The sequence below is a fragment of the Ochotona princeps genome, chromosome 19 (assembly GCF_030435755.1).
Source record: "Ochotona princeps isolate mOchPri1 chromosome 19, mOchPri1.hap1, whole genome shotgun sequence".
Taxonomy (NCBI): domain Eukaryota; kingdom Metazoa; phylum Chordata; class Mammalia; order Lagomorpha; family Ochotonidae; genus Ochotona; species Ochotona princeps.
In genome coordinates, this window is record NC_080850.1 from 32,393,100 (window position 1) to 32,404,533 (window position 11,434).

General features: G+C 42.8%; 1 protein-coding gene across 1 annotated transcript in view; it reads left to right on the plus strand.

Moving 5' to 3' along the window:
• ETF1 (eukaryotic translation termination factor 1) overlaps window positions 1–11,434 on the plus strand; it is a 28,949-nt gene that overhangs the window by 5,943 nt on the left and 11,572 nt on the right. The window lies entirely within an intron of this gene.

Here is an 11,434-nt window from a genome sequence, read left to right on the forward strand (position 1 = left end):
AGTGTCCCAAGGCATTGGGCCGTCCTCAACTGCTTTCCCAGGCCACAAGCAGGGAGCTGGATGGGAAGTGGAGCTGCCGGGATTAGAACCGGCTCCCATATAGGATCCTGGGGCTTTCAAGGCGAGGACTTTAGCTGCTAGGCCATGCTGCCGGGCCCAAAATTCATTCTTGAGTAAAAGATAGCTAGCCTAAAACTAGATACCAAAGGTTTGTGTTGGTTTTTGGTAAACTGTCAGGTTATTGAAACAGTGCAGAGCATTTTACATGTGTGTATCTTGTTGGTAAAGTTGGCATGGCAAAATTTAAGGCAACCCTCAGAACTTTTTTAGCCTAAATAAATTCTGATTTATAAAAAATGAAAATGTAACTTATCCTGAAGCATTAATTCCTCTGTCTCTGATTTTTTTAGTGAAAATAGGTTTATGTTTTTGTTTTGTTTTTTTGTGTGTGCTATGCTACTTTCTACTCTGATTTCTTGAACAAAGTAGATCCTCAACAGAGACACAGGTGAGAGGCTCAGACCTGAGAAGTTTTAATCAATTACTGAAACTAGTTTTCTGAGAATGAATAATCACAGCTATGCAAAGAAAACTATTGCCATTGTAAACCTAACTTGATCCCAACTATTGTACCACTCTAACTTGCTGTTAAGAAACAGTTTATTTTACTAAATAGGAATATCTCTAATTCCTTTCTTTTTTTTAATATTTATTTATTTTTATTACAAAGTCAGATATACAGAGACGAAGATTTTCCGTCCAATGATTCACTCCCTAAATGAGCGCAACGGCCTGTGCTGCGCCTATCCGAAGCCAGGAGCCAGGTACTTCCTCCAGGTCTCCCCTGTAGGTAGCAGGGTCCCAAGGCTTTGGGTTGTCCTCTATTGCTTTCTCAGGCCACAAGCAGGGAGCTGGATGGGAAGTGGAGCTGCTGGGATTAGAACTGGTGCCCATGTGGGATCCCAGTGCATTCAAGGCGAGGACTTTAGCTGCTAGGCCACACTGCCGGGCCCTCTAATTCCTTTCTGAAAAGGGACTCTTGGACCCGACAGCTCCACTTCCCATCCAGCTCCCTGCTTGTGGCCTGGGAAAGCAGACGAGGACGGCCCAAAGCCTTGAGACCTTGCACCCACGTGGGAGACCCGGAAGAGGTTCCAGGTTCCCGGCTTCGGATCGGCACAGCACTGGCCGTTGTGGCTCACTTGGGGAGTGAATCCTCTCTGTGTCTCCTCCTCTCTGTATATCTGACTTTGTAATAAAAAGTGGGGGGGGAACTCTTGTCCAGGGAGATTTGTAAGTTACTGGGGGAGGAGCAGATACACTAAGTCCAGGAGCAAAGACAGAAGGAAAACAGATGTTATTTACAGGTCAACCCTGGGAAGAATTTAGGTACTGAATGTATTTATTCTTAAGAACATCAGTGGTAAGGAAAATAACATGTTGCCAAGTGCCTGGCCAGAAGGTTGTTTGTGAATTAGATTAGTAAGAAGGCTGTGACTTTTGCCTTACAGAAAAGTACTTCAGTTGTGGTCAAGGAAATGAAGACTTTACCATTTACAGAGTTCCATGTAAAACATTGATAATATGTTCAACACACACTACCATGCTTGCTGTTCTCTGCACTGTTAGGGAAACATGAAAGAAATTTTCCACTTTTGCTCCTTCTTAGTGGAATATTCCACAAGGCCAGTTTTGTAAAATTATTTTATTTACTTTTTAAAGATAAAGTCTAAGCCTGTATTTGTAGCAAAAATAATTTTCCACCAGAAGTGTGTTTTGTTTTAGATGATTACCTAGTTTCTGTGTTTTTGAAGATGAAATGCCATAATACAAATTTTTTTATGTGGCGTCTGCTGACATATAAGTTATTCTGAACCCTATTGTAGAGGCTGTTTTAACGTCACTATGTAGGTTCTTGGTAGTTTTCCTATCATGATAGCATCTGATGCTAAAGGTAATTGCATAAGCCAGTTTTCAAGAAACTTTCCTCACCTGGTTTTTTGTTTTATTTTGTTTTGGTTTTTTGCTTGTTTGTTTTTTATTTATTTATTTATTTATTTTTAAGATTTTATTTTCATTACAAAGTCAGATATGCAGAGAGGAGGGGAGACAGAGAGGCAGATCTTCCGTCCAATGATTCACTGCTCAAGCGACCCCAACGGCCTGTGCTTTGCCAGTCTGAAGCCAGGAGCCAGGAGTTCTGGGTCTCCCACCCGGGTGCAGGGTCCCAAAACTTTGGGCTGTCCTCAATTGCTTCCCCAGGCCACAGGCAGGGAGCTGGATGAGAAGTGGTGCTGCTGGGATTAGAACCAGAGCCCATATGGGATCCCGGCACGTTCAAGGTAAGGACTTTAGCCGCTAGGCCCCAGGCCCTCCTCACCTGTCTAAATCATAACAATTCTTTCCTTTTTTTTTTTTTTATTTTTTTTTTTTTTTTTTAGTTTTATTTATTTGAAAGGTAGAGCATAAGATAAATCTTTTCCTCCACTGCTTTACTCCCCAAATGACCACTGTGGGTGAGCTGGGCCAGGACCAGAAACCTAGAATTTCATTTGTTGTTCTGCATCAGTGGCAGGGGTCCAGCACTTGGGCCATCTTCAGCAGGGAGATGGATCAGAAGCTGGACAGCTAATACTTAAAACCAGTACTCTTATGAAATACTAGTTTCCCAGGTGGCAGTTTAAGACACTGTGCCACAATGTTGGGCCCTCTAACTAAACTATAAAAAAGCAGTCCCATCTCCCTCGTAATTAACTTAGCACTTAGTTAACAGCAGTGGTGTAGGACATCTCAGTAAAACTCAGTTTGGAAACTCATGTGAATTTTGGTTTTGTTAAGGTAGAAAGCTAATAGTGCAGTCAATGCCTTGAACTAGTGAAATGAAAGGCAGTGTAGCACAGCCAAATAAGCAACCGCCTTAATTCTAGTATTCCATGGGAACGCTGGTTCAAGTCCCAGTTGCTCTGCGTCCACTCCAGCTCTCAGCTTGCCTGGGAAGGCAGCAGCAGATGGCCCAACTACCTGCTATCCAAGTAGAATTCCTAGATGGAGCTCTTGACTCCCAGGTGCTGGCCATTGTGGCCATTTGGAGAGGAAACCAGCAGACGGACAATCCGTTACTTTCCCTTTCAAATAAATACATACAGGGGGTGGGGGTTTGAAAGCTGGGAGAAAATTAGTCATTTTAAGGCACTTACTAATTGCTTTTCAGCTGTAGGCAGATTTTTAATTGGTATTTTATTTGGTGGTTGAGAATAAATCTCTGGTGTTTATATAGAAGAGAGCAGACACTTTTTTGGGTTTTGTTTTTAAGATCTGTTTACTTACTTGAGAGGGGGAGTTAGAAATATTCCATTCGCTGATTCACTATTTAAATGATCAAATTTGTTGGGATTCGGCCAGGCTGAAGCCAGGATCTCGCATGTGGATCTCCTAAAAGTTATAGAGCCCCAAACTCTTGGGTCATCTGCTTTCCAGGGTGCATTAGAAAGGAGTTGAACAGTTGGGATGCTGGTGGCTTAACTTACAGCACCACAACACCAACCCCAACAATGTATTTTTTTTTTAATTTATTTATTTTTATTGCCAAGTCAGATATACAGAGAGAAGGAGAGACAGAGAGGGAGATCTAACATCTGATGGTTCACTCCCCAAGTGACTGCAGCAGCCAGAACTGCACCAGTCCAAAGCCAGGAGCAAAGTTGAGCAGCCAAGACACAAACCCATGTTTGATATAGGATCCTAGTGCTTACAAGGTGAGCATTTAGTGATTGTGCTGGGCCCCTTAAAGGAAGGACTGGGTGAAAAAAAAAAGATGTAGAGTTCAATCCAGATAGTATTTACTGTTTAAACTACAACTTGACATCTTACAGATGTCATCTTATTAATACAGAAATATTATAGAAAATGTGACCCATTCATGTAATTTGCCTTAGGTCACATGGTCATTAGATAATATTATAGGACATAAGCCTGAATCTGCCTGATTTCAAAGCCTGTGCTTCTCTTTTGTTCCCATATTGAAATCACATCAGAAGGATTGTTTTAGGGCAGATGTCTGGCCCCCATGCTATATGGGAGTACTTGGGTTCATTTCCGTTTCATTCCCTGAGTCCATCTTCCTGCTAACACAGATCCTGGCAGGCAGCACAATGGCTCAAATAGCCAAGTCTTTGCCACCATGTGGGAAAACTGGATTAAAATCTCAGCTGCATTCAGGCATTTGGGGAGTGAACCATTAGATTTGGAGCACTCTGTGTCTTAGCCACTCAAATAAGTAAATAAGTTATTAAAGTCTATATCTACCTGTTAAAAGAATGAAAGTAGAATATTTTAGGTTTATACTTCGTGAAAGAAAATTTCAATAAACCTCACTGCTTTTAATATATATATTAATATATATATTTTATTTAATATATATATATATGTGTGTGTGTGTATATATATATATATATATATATATTGTGTTTTGCTTGGGGGGTGGGGCAGTTGGTTTATTTGGTCTAGTTCTGTTTAGTCTGTTTATCACCCTTTCCTCCTCCCAGCTATTTGAGTGGAAACACTGATGAAGGCATGCGAGATAAGGGAAAGTGCTTCCTGAAAATCAGTGAAAAGAGACCCAAGAGCAGAGACCCCTGAGAGTTTTGTGTGCCACATTGCTATATATTTACTGTGTGTATGTGTACTTTTTTTCTTGTCCTCTTTGGTTAAAGTGCTCCCATCTGCTGGTTTGTTTACCAAATGCGTACAACTGGGACAAAGCCAGGAGTGGCAGACTCAGTCTAGGTCTCCTGTGGAACTCAGTTGCTCAAGCTGGAGCTGGGAGTCAAACCGAGGTACTTCAATATGGGATTTATTTATTTTATTGGAAAGGCAGATGTACAGAGAGGAAGATCTTCCGTCCGATGATTCACTCCCCAAGTGAGCCGCAACGGCTGGTGCTGTGCCGATCTGAAGCCAGGAGCCAGGAACTTCTTTCCGAGTCTCCACGGCTTTGGGCCCGTCCTCAACTGCTTTCCCAGGCCACAAGCAGGGAGCTGGATGGAAAGTGGAGCTGCTGGGATTAGAACTGGTGCCCATATGGGATCCTGGCGTGCTCAAGGCTAGTACCTTAACCATTACGCTATTGCACCCTGTGCCCCTGGGATGTGAATATCTTACCTGATAAGATAAATATCTAACCCCCAAGACTTTTGATTTTGAAAAAGGGAAGTAATGGCAGCAGAAAAGTCAGGAGAAACTTAGTAAAATTAAAGTTATAAATTATAATTTGTGTATGCAACCAGCAGCCCTTATGTGATATGGTTCTATTTTTCATTCTCCCCTAAGAAGCTTGTTCCACTTTAACATGAGTCTTTTTAATTTTTTCTTTTTTTGTTCACACAAACTGTTCTGGCAACTTTGATTGTCCTGCCTGAGGGATAAATAAGTATTCCTCTTGTTTGGAAACTTTCCTGGAAAACTGTATTAAACCTACCATACAAAGCATGGATTATTGAAGTAGCCTTCCTAATTTTTAAATGGAAGCCACCCATTTCATAATCTATATTTACCCTCCCTGTTTCCCCACAGATGGTAAGGGAAGGTGAGCAAGGAGAATCTTAAAATGAATTTTGAATTAGTATTTCATTAGCAGCTTGATAGAACCTGACAGAACAGTTATTTCACAATCTACACTTGTGAACCGTGTTTTAAAATGAAGCCTGAAGACAACTCCTTGCTCCTAGGTGTGTGTGCTCTGCTTTGCCCCCTCTGGAATGTTACAGGAACTGTTCTGTACCGTGAGATTGTGTAATAAATGTTTATCTTCTCAACCTATCTGCAGTGGAAAGTAAATAAAGGCTTACCTTAAAGTCATGGCTGACCCTCCACATGATTAGCTTGCTTTAAGATTGCCTTCATATTTTGGACCACTCTTAATTTGTGCCAACATACTCCATAGCCATAAACTTTCTGATCTTTTAGGATTTGGTGTCTATCCTCAGCTTTAAGCCTTCACCACAACCTCGGCAGTTGAGACTGGGCCAAGCCAAAACCAGGAGCCTGGGACTGTGTCCAAATCTCCCATAGAGGTGCAGAGCCCAGGGAATTGGGCCTTCTTCCAACACTTCTTTGGGCTCATTAGAAGGGATTTGAGGGCCCAGCAGCGTGGCCTAGCGGCTAAAGTCCTCGCCTTGAACGCCCCGGGATCCCATATGGGCGCTGGTTCTAATCCCGGCAGCTCCACTTCCCATCCAGCTCCCTGCTTGTGGCCTGGGAAAGCAGTCGAGGACGGCCCAATGCATTGGGACCCTGCGCCCGCGTGGGAGACCCGGAAGAGGTTCCTGGTTCCCACCATCGGATCGGTGCACACCGGCCCGTTGCGGCTCACTTGGGGAGTAAATCATCGGACAGAAGATCTTCCTCGCTGTCTCTCCTCTCTGTATATCTGAGTTTGTAATAAAATAAATAAATCTTTGAAAAAAAAAAAGAAGAAGGGGTTTGAAATGGTGCCCATATGGGATACTGGAATCAAAGGCAGCTGCTTAACCCACTGCACTATAATACTGCTCCCTACTGCACCCCATATCATTCTCACTTCATTCTTTTTTAGATTTTTTTTTTTAAGACTGATTTATTTTTATTGCCAAGTCAGATACAGAGAGAGGAGGAGAGACAGAGAGGAAGATCTTCCGTCTGATGATTCACTCCCCAAGTGACTGCAAGGACCGGAGCTGCGCCAATCCGAAGCCAGGAGCCAGAAGCTCTTCTGGGTCTCCCACCGGGGTGCAGAGTCCCAATGCGTTCGGCCATCCTTGACTGCTTCCCCAGGCCACAGGCGGGGAGCTGGATGGGAATTATGGGCCACCAGGATCAGAACCAGTGCCCATATGGGATACCAGCACATGCAAGGCGAGGACTTGAGCCACTAGGCTACCACACTGGGCCCCCCACTTTATTCTTTACTGACACCTCTGTGCTATTTAAGTAGGAAACTACTCTGTAAATAAGGAAAAATATTTAAGCTTTATTTAAAAAAAAAAAAGGTTGAACCCTGTGCCTGGCACGGTAGAGCCTGGGTAGTTAAAGTCCTTCCCTTGCCTGCTCCAGGATCTCATATGGTACAGATTCTTATCCCTGCAGCCCCACTTGCTATCCAGCTCCCTGCTTGTGACCTGGGAAAGCAGTCAAAGATGGTCCAAAGCCTTGGGACCCTACACCCACATATGGGAGATTCAGAAGTTGTTCCTGGCTTCAGATCACCTGAGCTCCTGTCATTGTAGCCACTTGGGGAGTGAACCAGTGGATCGAAGATCTTTGTCTCTCCTTCGCTTTGTAAATCTGACTTCCAATAAAAATCTTAAAAATAAATAAAACTGAACTGTAACTCCTTCCCCCCCGCCCCCGCCAAAGATCCATAAGCCCCTAGTGTGAAGATATGTGCCTCCTTGAAAACTGCTCATCAGAAAACAAGCACAAGTTGGCAAAAGTTGCTCTTCAAACTTACCTGTCTTTATGAATTAATCCCTACATAGAAGACAGTAGGTGGCACCTAGAATTTGGACCATATTTGAAGTTGAATTTTCCTGCTACATGTTACTGGTCTATCCAAAGGAATCACCCAGAAGGTTTTTCAGGCATTTCATTTTGGAAGTGTAGCAATTGTTTGTAATGACAACGGAAGAAACATGGTTGTAAATTTCCTTATTCTTGAGTTTACCAAGAGTCCTTGCCTTCCTATCCAAGGGGTGGCAGCAGAGCACACCATAAACTTGGGGTTTATTGGGGGAAATGTCACAAAGGTTACAAACCAGCCTTCTCAGTTTCAGGCAGACACACCAACAGAACAGTTCTGATATTAAAGATGTAACTTGACAATCTGAGACTATTCATAATGAAAGAATTAAATATCCAGTTTGCTTGTAAAGAAAATTCTACTTAGAAACTCTGCAAAGTTTACCACTAGGAGTAAGTTTCCTGGAGTGAGTGAGCTCTCTTCCTAATGGAAATAAATGAAGGGAAGGAACCATGGAGAATGTATTTTGAAATATGTTTGCTATGTAAAAACACAACAATATTTTTTTATCAGCATGTGAAAAAATAAAAGATGAATTGCAGTACAAAAAAATAGAAACTCATGTTTGTTTGAAAGGCAGAGTAGGGACTGACCTGGTGGTTCATCAAGTTAATCCTCCACTTGTAAGTGCCACATGTCATATGGGTGCCAGCCTGGGAAAGCAGTGGGTGGCCCAGGTTCTTGGGCACCTGCACCCATGTGGCAGAGCTAGACGAAAATACTGTCTCCTGGTTCAGCTCAGCTCAGCTCCAGCCATTTGGGGAATGAATCATCCTTTTTCTGTTTGTCTCTCTCCTCTCTGTAAATCTCATAGATCTAATTTTTAAAAATCACAGAGATTCATTGATTGCTCTCTGGTTCATTTCTAAAATGACCCTGGTGCCTGGGACTGGGCCAGACCACAGACAGGACTTTGTCCACCATGCATGGCAAGACCCCAAGGGCTTGGGTCATGTTTTCTGCTTTCCCAGGCCATGACCAGGGAGTTGGATCAGAAGTGAAGCAGCAGATTCTCGAACCAGTTCCCATAAGACATAGTGGTATCACACTTGGTAGCCCAACCTGCTGCTCCACAATGCTGGTTCCTAGTTTCTTAACATGAATTTTCCACAAACTGCAAAAACGCCAATCAGTATGCATGATACCAAAGTTTTGCACTATGGCTGGCTGTGTGGCATAATGGGTAAAGCTGCCACCTTAGTACCAACATCCCAATTAAGGGCTGGCTGGAGTCCTGGCTGCTCTTGCAAGCAAGTCCCCCGCTAATGAGCCTAGGAAGACGCTCCAGGCTGCTGGCTCCAGGCTTTGGACCAACACAGCTCTGGCCATTTGGAACCATTCATGGAATCTACCAGCAGATGAATATCTTCCTGTCTCTGTGTAATTCTGACTTTGAAATAAATAAATATTGAGAAAGAAAATTTACACCAAAAAGAACTGACCATTTAACTTTTTTTCTTTAATTTTCTCTAATTTACTGCGGAGCAGAGAAATGGAGAGCAGATTGCTGGTTTTACAACCCAAATGTCCACAATTGCTGAGGTGATCTAGGCTATAATATGAGTGGCAAGGACCCTAACCATTACTTCCTGTGGTCTGTGTTAACAACAAGGCAGTGTGAAAAGCCAGACAGATCTGTCAAACCCAGGCACTCTGATCTGGAATGTTGGCATCTTTTTTAGAAAATGATTTTTTAAAGGCAGAAGGGGACATACTTTCCATCTCCTGGTTAACTCGTAAGTGCCAGGAACACAGAATTCTAATGTTTGTCTCCTGTGTGGGTAGTTGGGCCATCATCAATTGCCTTTCAGGATGCACATTAGCAGGAAGCTAGAACCCAAATCGGGCACTAAGATAAAGAATCTAATGTCCCAAGCAGTGATTTAACCACTGTGTTTTTATCTTTCAATTTCAATTTTTCATGAACTTTTAAAAGTTGCCATAGGACCTTATTTCATATACTCTTAGACTTCAAACACTTATAGGTTTTGTTGAGTTTAAAGCTGTATAGGAGTTTCTTATGTCTTACTGATCTCACAGTGCTGCTTCCAATCTTTCTTAGGAGTTACTTGGCACTTGGTTCATTTGACTTGGACCTAATTTCCTAGTTTCTTGCCAGCTTTCAAAGAACTCTGGGATGTGTGAAATTCTATTAAAATTGACATACTGAGCTACTAAATTAGGGGGGAAAAAGAGGCATTTCTGGCAATCTTCCCAATTTTCTTTACTTACACCCCACCTGTTTTCCCAGAGCACTAATAATTCTAACTTTCAAAAGTTGTTATAGTTTTCTACAGAGATGTTATATAAAGATCTCCGGAAGTAGTATTCCTTAACGATCAAGTACAACACTGGTGTAAATTGATACCAGATCACATCAGATCTGATGAACTTTTGCCTTCACTGTTGCTTCCATTGTCATGAACCTAGACGTGAATTAGGTTAGATCTGGGGCTTTACTTTTTTGTGATGAAGAGGTTAGAGTGCTCTGTCAAGTCCTGGCTGTTCAACTTCCTGTCCAGGGACCTGCTTAATGCACCTGAGAAAAGAGCAGAAGATGGCCTAAAGCTTGAGCCTCCACCACTGAAGTAGAAAACCTGGATGTGGGCCTGGCGCAGTAGCCTAGCGGCTAAAGTCCTCACCTTGCACGCGCTAGGATACCATATGGGTACTGATTCTAACCCCAGCAGCTCCACTTCCCATCCAGCTCCCTGCTTGTGGCCTGGGAAAGCAGTTGAGGATGGCCCAAAGCCTTGGGACCATACACCTGCGTGGGAGACCTGGAGAAAGTTCCAGGCTCCTGGCTTTGGATCAGCACGGCACTAGCCCTTGCATTCACTTAGGGATTGGATCATTGGACGGAAGATCTTCTCTGTCTCTCCTCCTCTCTGTATATCTGACTATGCAAAAAGATAAATAAATCTTTAAAAGAAAAAAAAAAGGAAACCTGGATGGAGTTCCAGATTCCTGGATTCTGCCAGGCTACACCCTAGCCATTAAAGTCATTTGGGAAGTGAACCAACAGATAGAAGATCTCTCTCTGTATGTATCCTTCTAACTCTGCTTTTCACAGTAAATTTTTTTTTTTTTAATAGAGATGTGTGCCCAGCACAGTTTGCCTAGTGGCTAAAGTCCTTGCCTTGCATGCAGCAGTATTCCATTTGGGTGCTGGTTGGTTCATGTCCCGGCCGCTTCACTTCTGTGGATGGAAGATCTTTTCTCTGTTCTCTGTAATCTGCCTTTCCTATAAAAATAAATAGAGTTTTTTTAGAACAAATTAATAGGGACTGGTGCTCTTGTGCAGCAGGCTGGCATCGCATATGGGAACCAGTTCATTTCCCAGCTGCTCCATTTCAAATCCAGGTCCTTGCTAATGTGCCTGGGAAAGCAGTGGGTGTTGGCTCAAGTTCTTGGGTCCCTGCCACCCACATGGGAGACCTGGAAGAAGCTCCTGGCTCCTGGCCATTGTGATCATTTGACAAATGAACCAGCAGATGAAAGACTTTGCTCTGCCTCTCCCACTCTGTAAGTAAGCCTTTCAAATAATTTTGAAAAAACATTATCTGTGTGTTGACTTCAGTCAGAGACAGATTGATAGCTATACACAGGGATCTCTTCCCTTCTGTCAGGCGCTTGGTGTTCACAGAATGAGATAGAAATTTCATAACTGTAAATTTCTAATTTCTTCTTCCCACTATTAAAGTATAATTAGGCACTAAACATTTACATGTTTTTGCCATGAGTCTGGGTTTATTTATTTTTACTGGAAAGTCAAATTTACAAAGAAAAGCAGAGACACAAAGATTTTCCATCCACTGGTTCATTCCAACTGGCTGCAGCAGCTGGAGCTGAACTGATCCAGAGCCAGGAGTTTCCTCC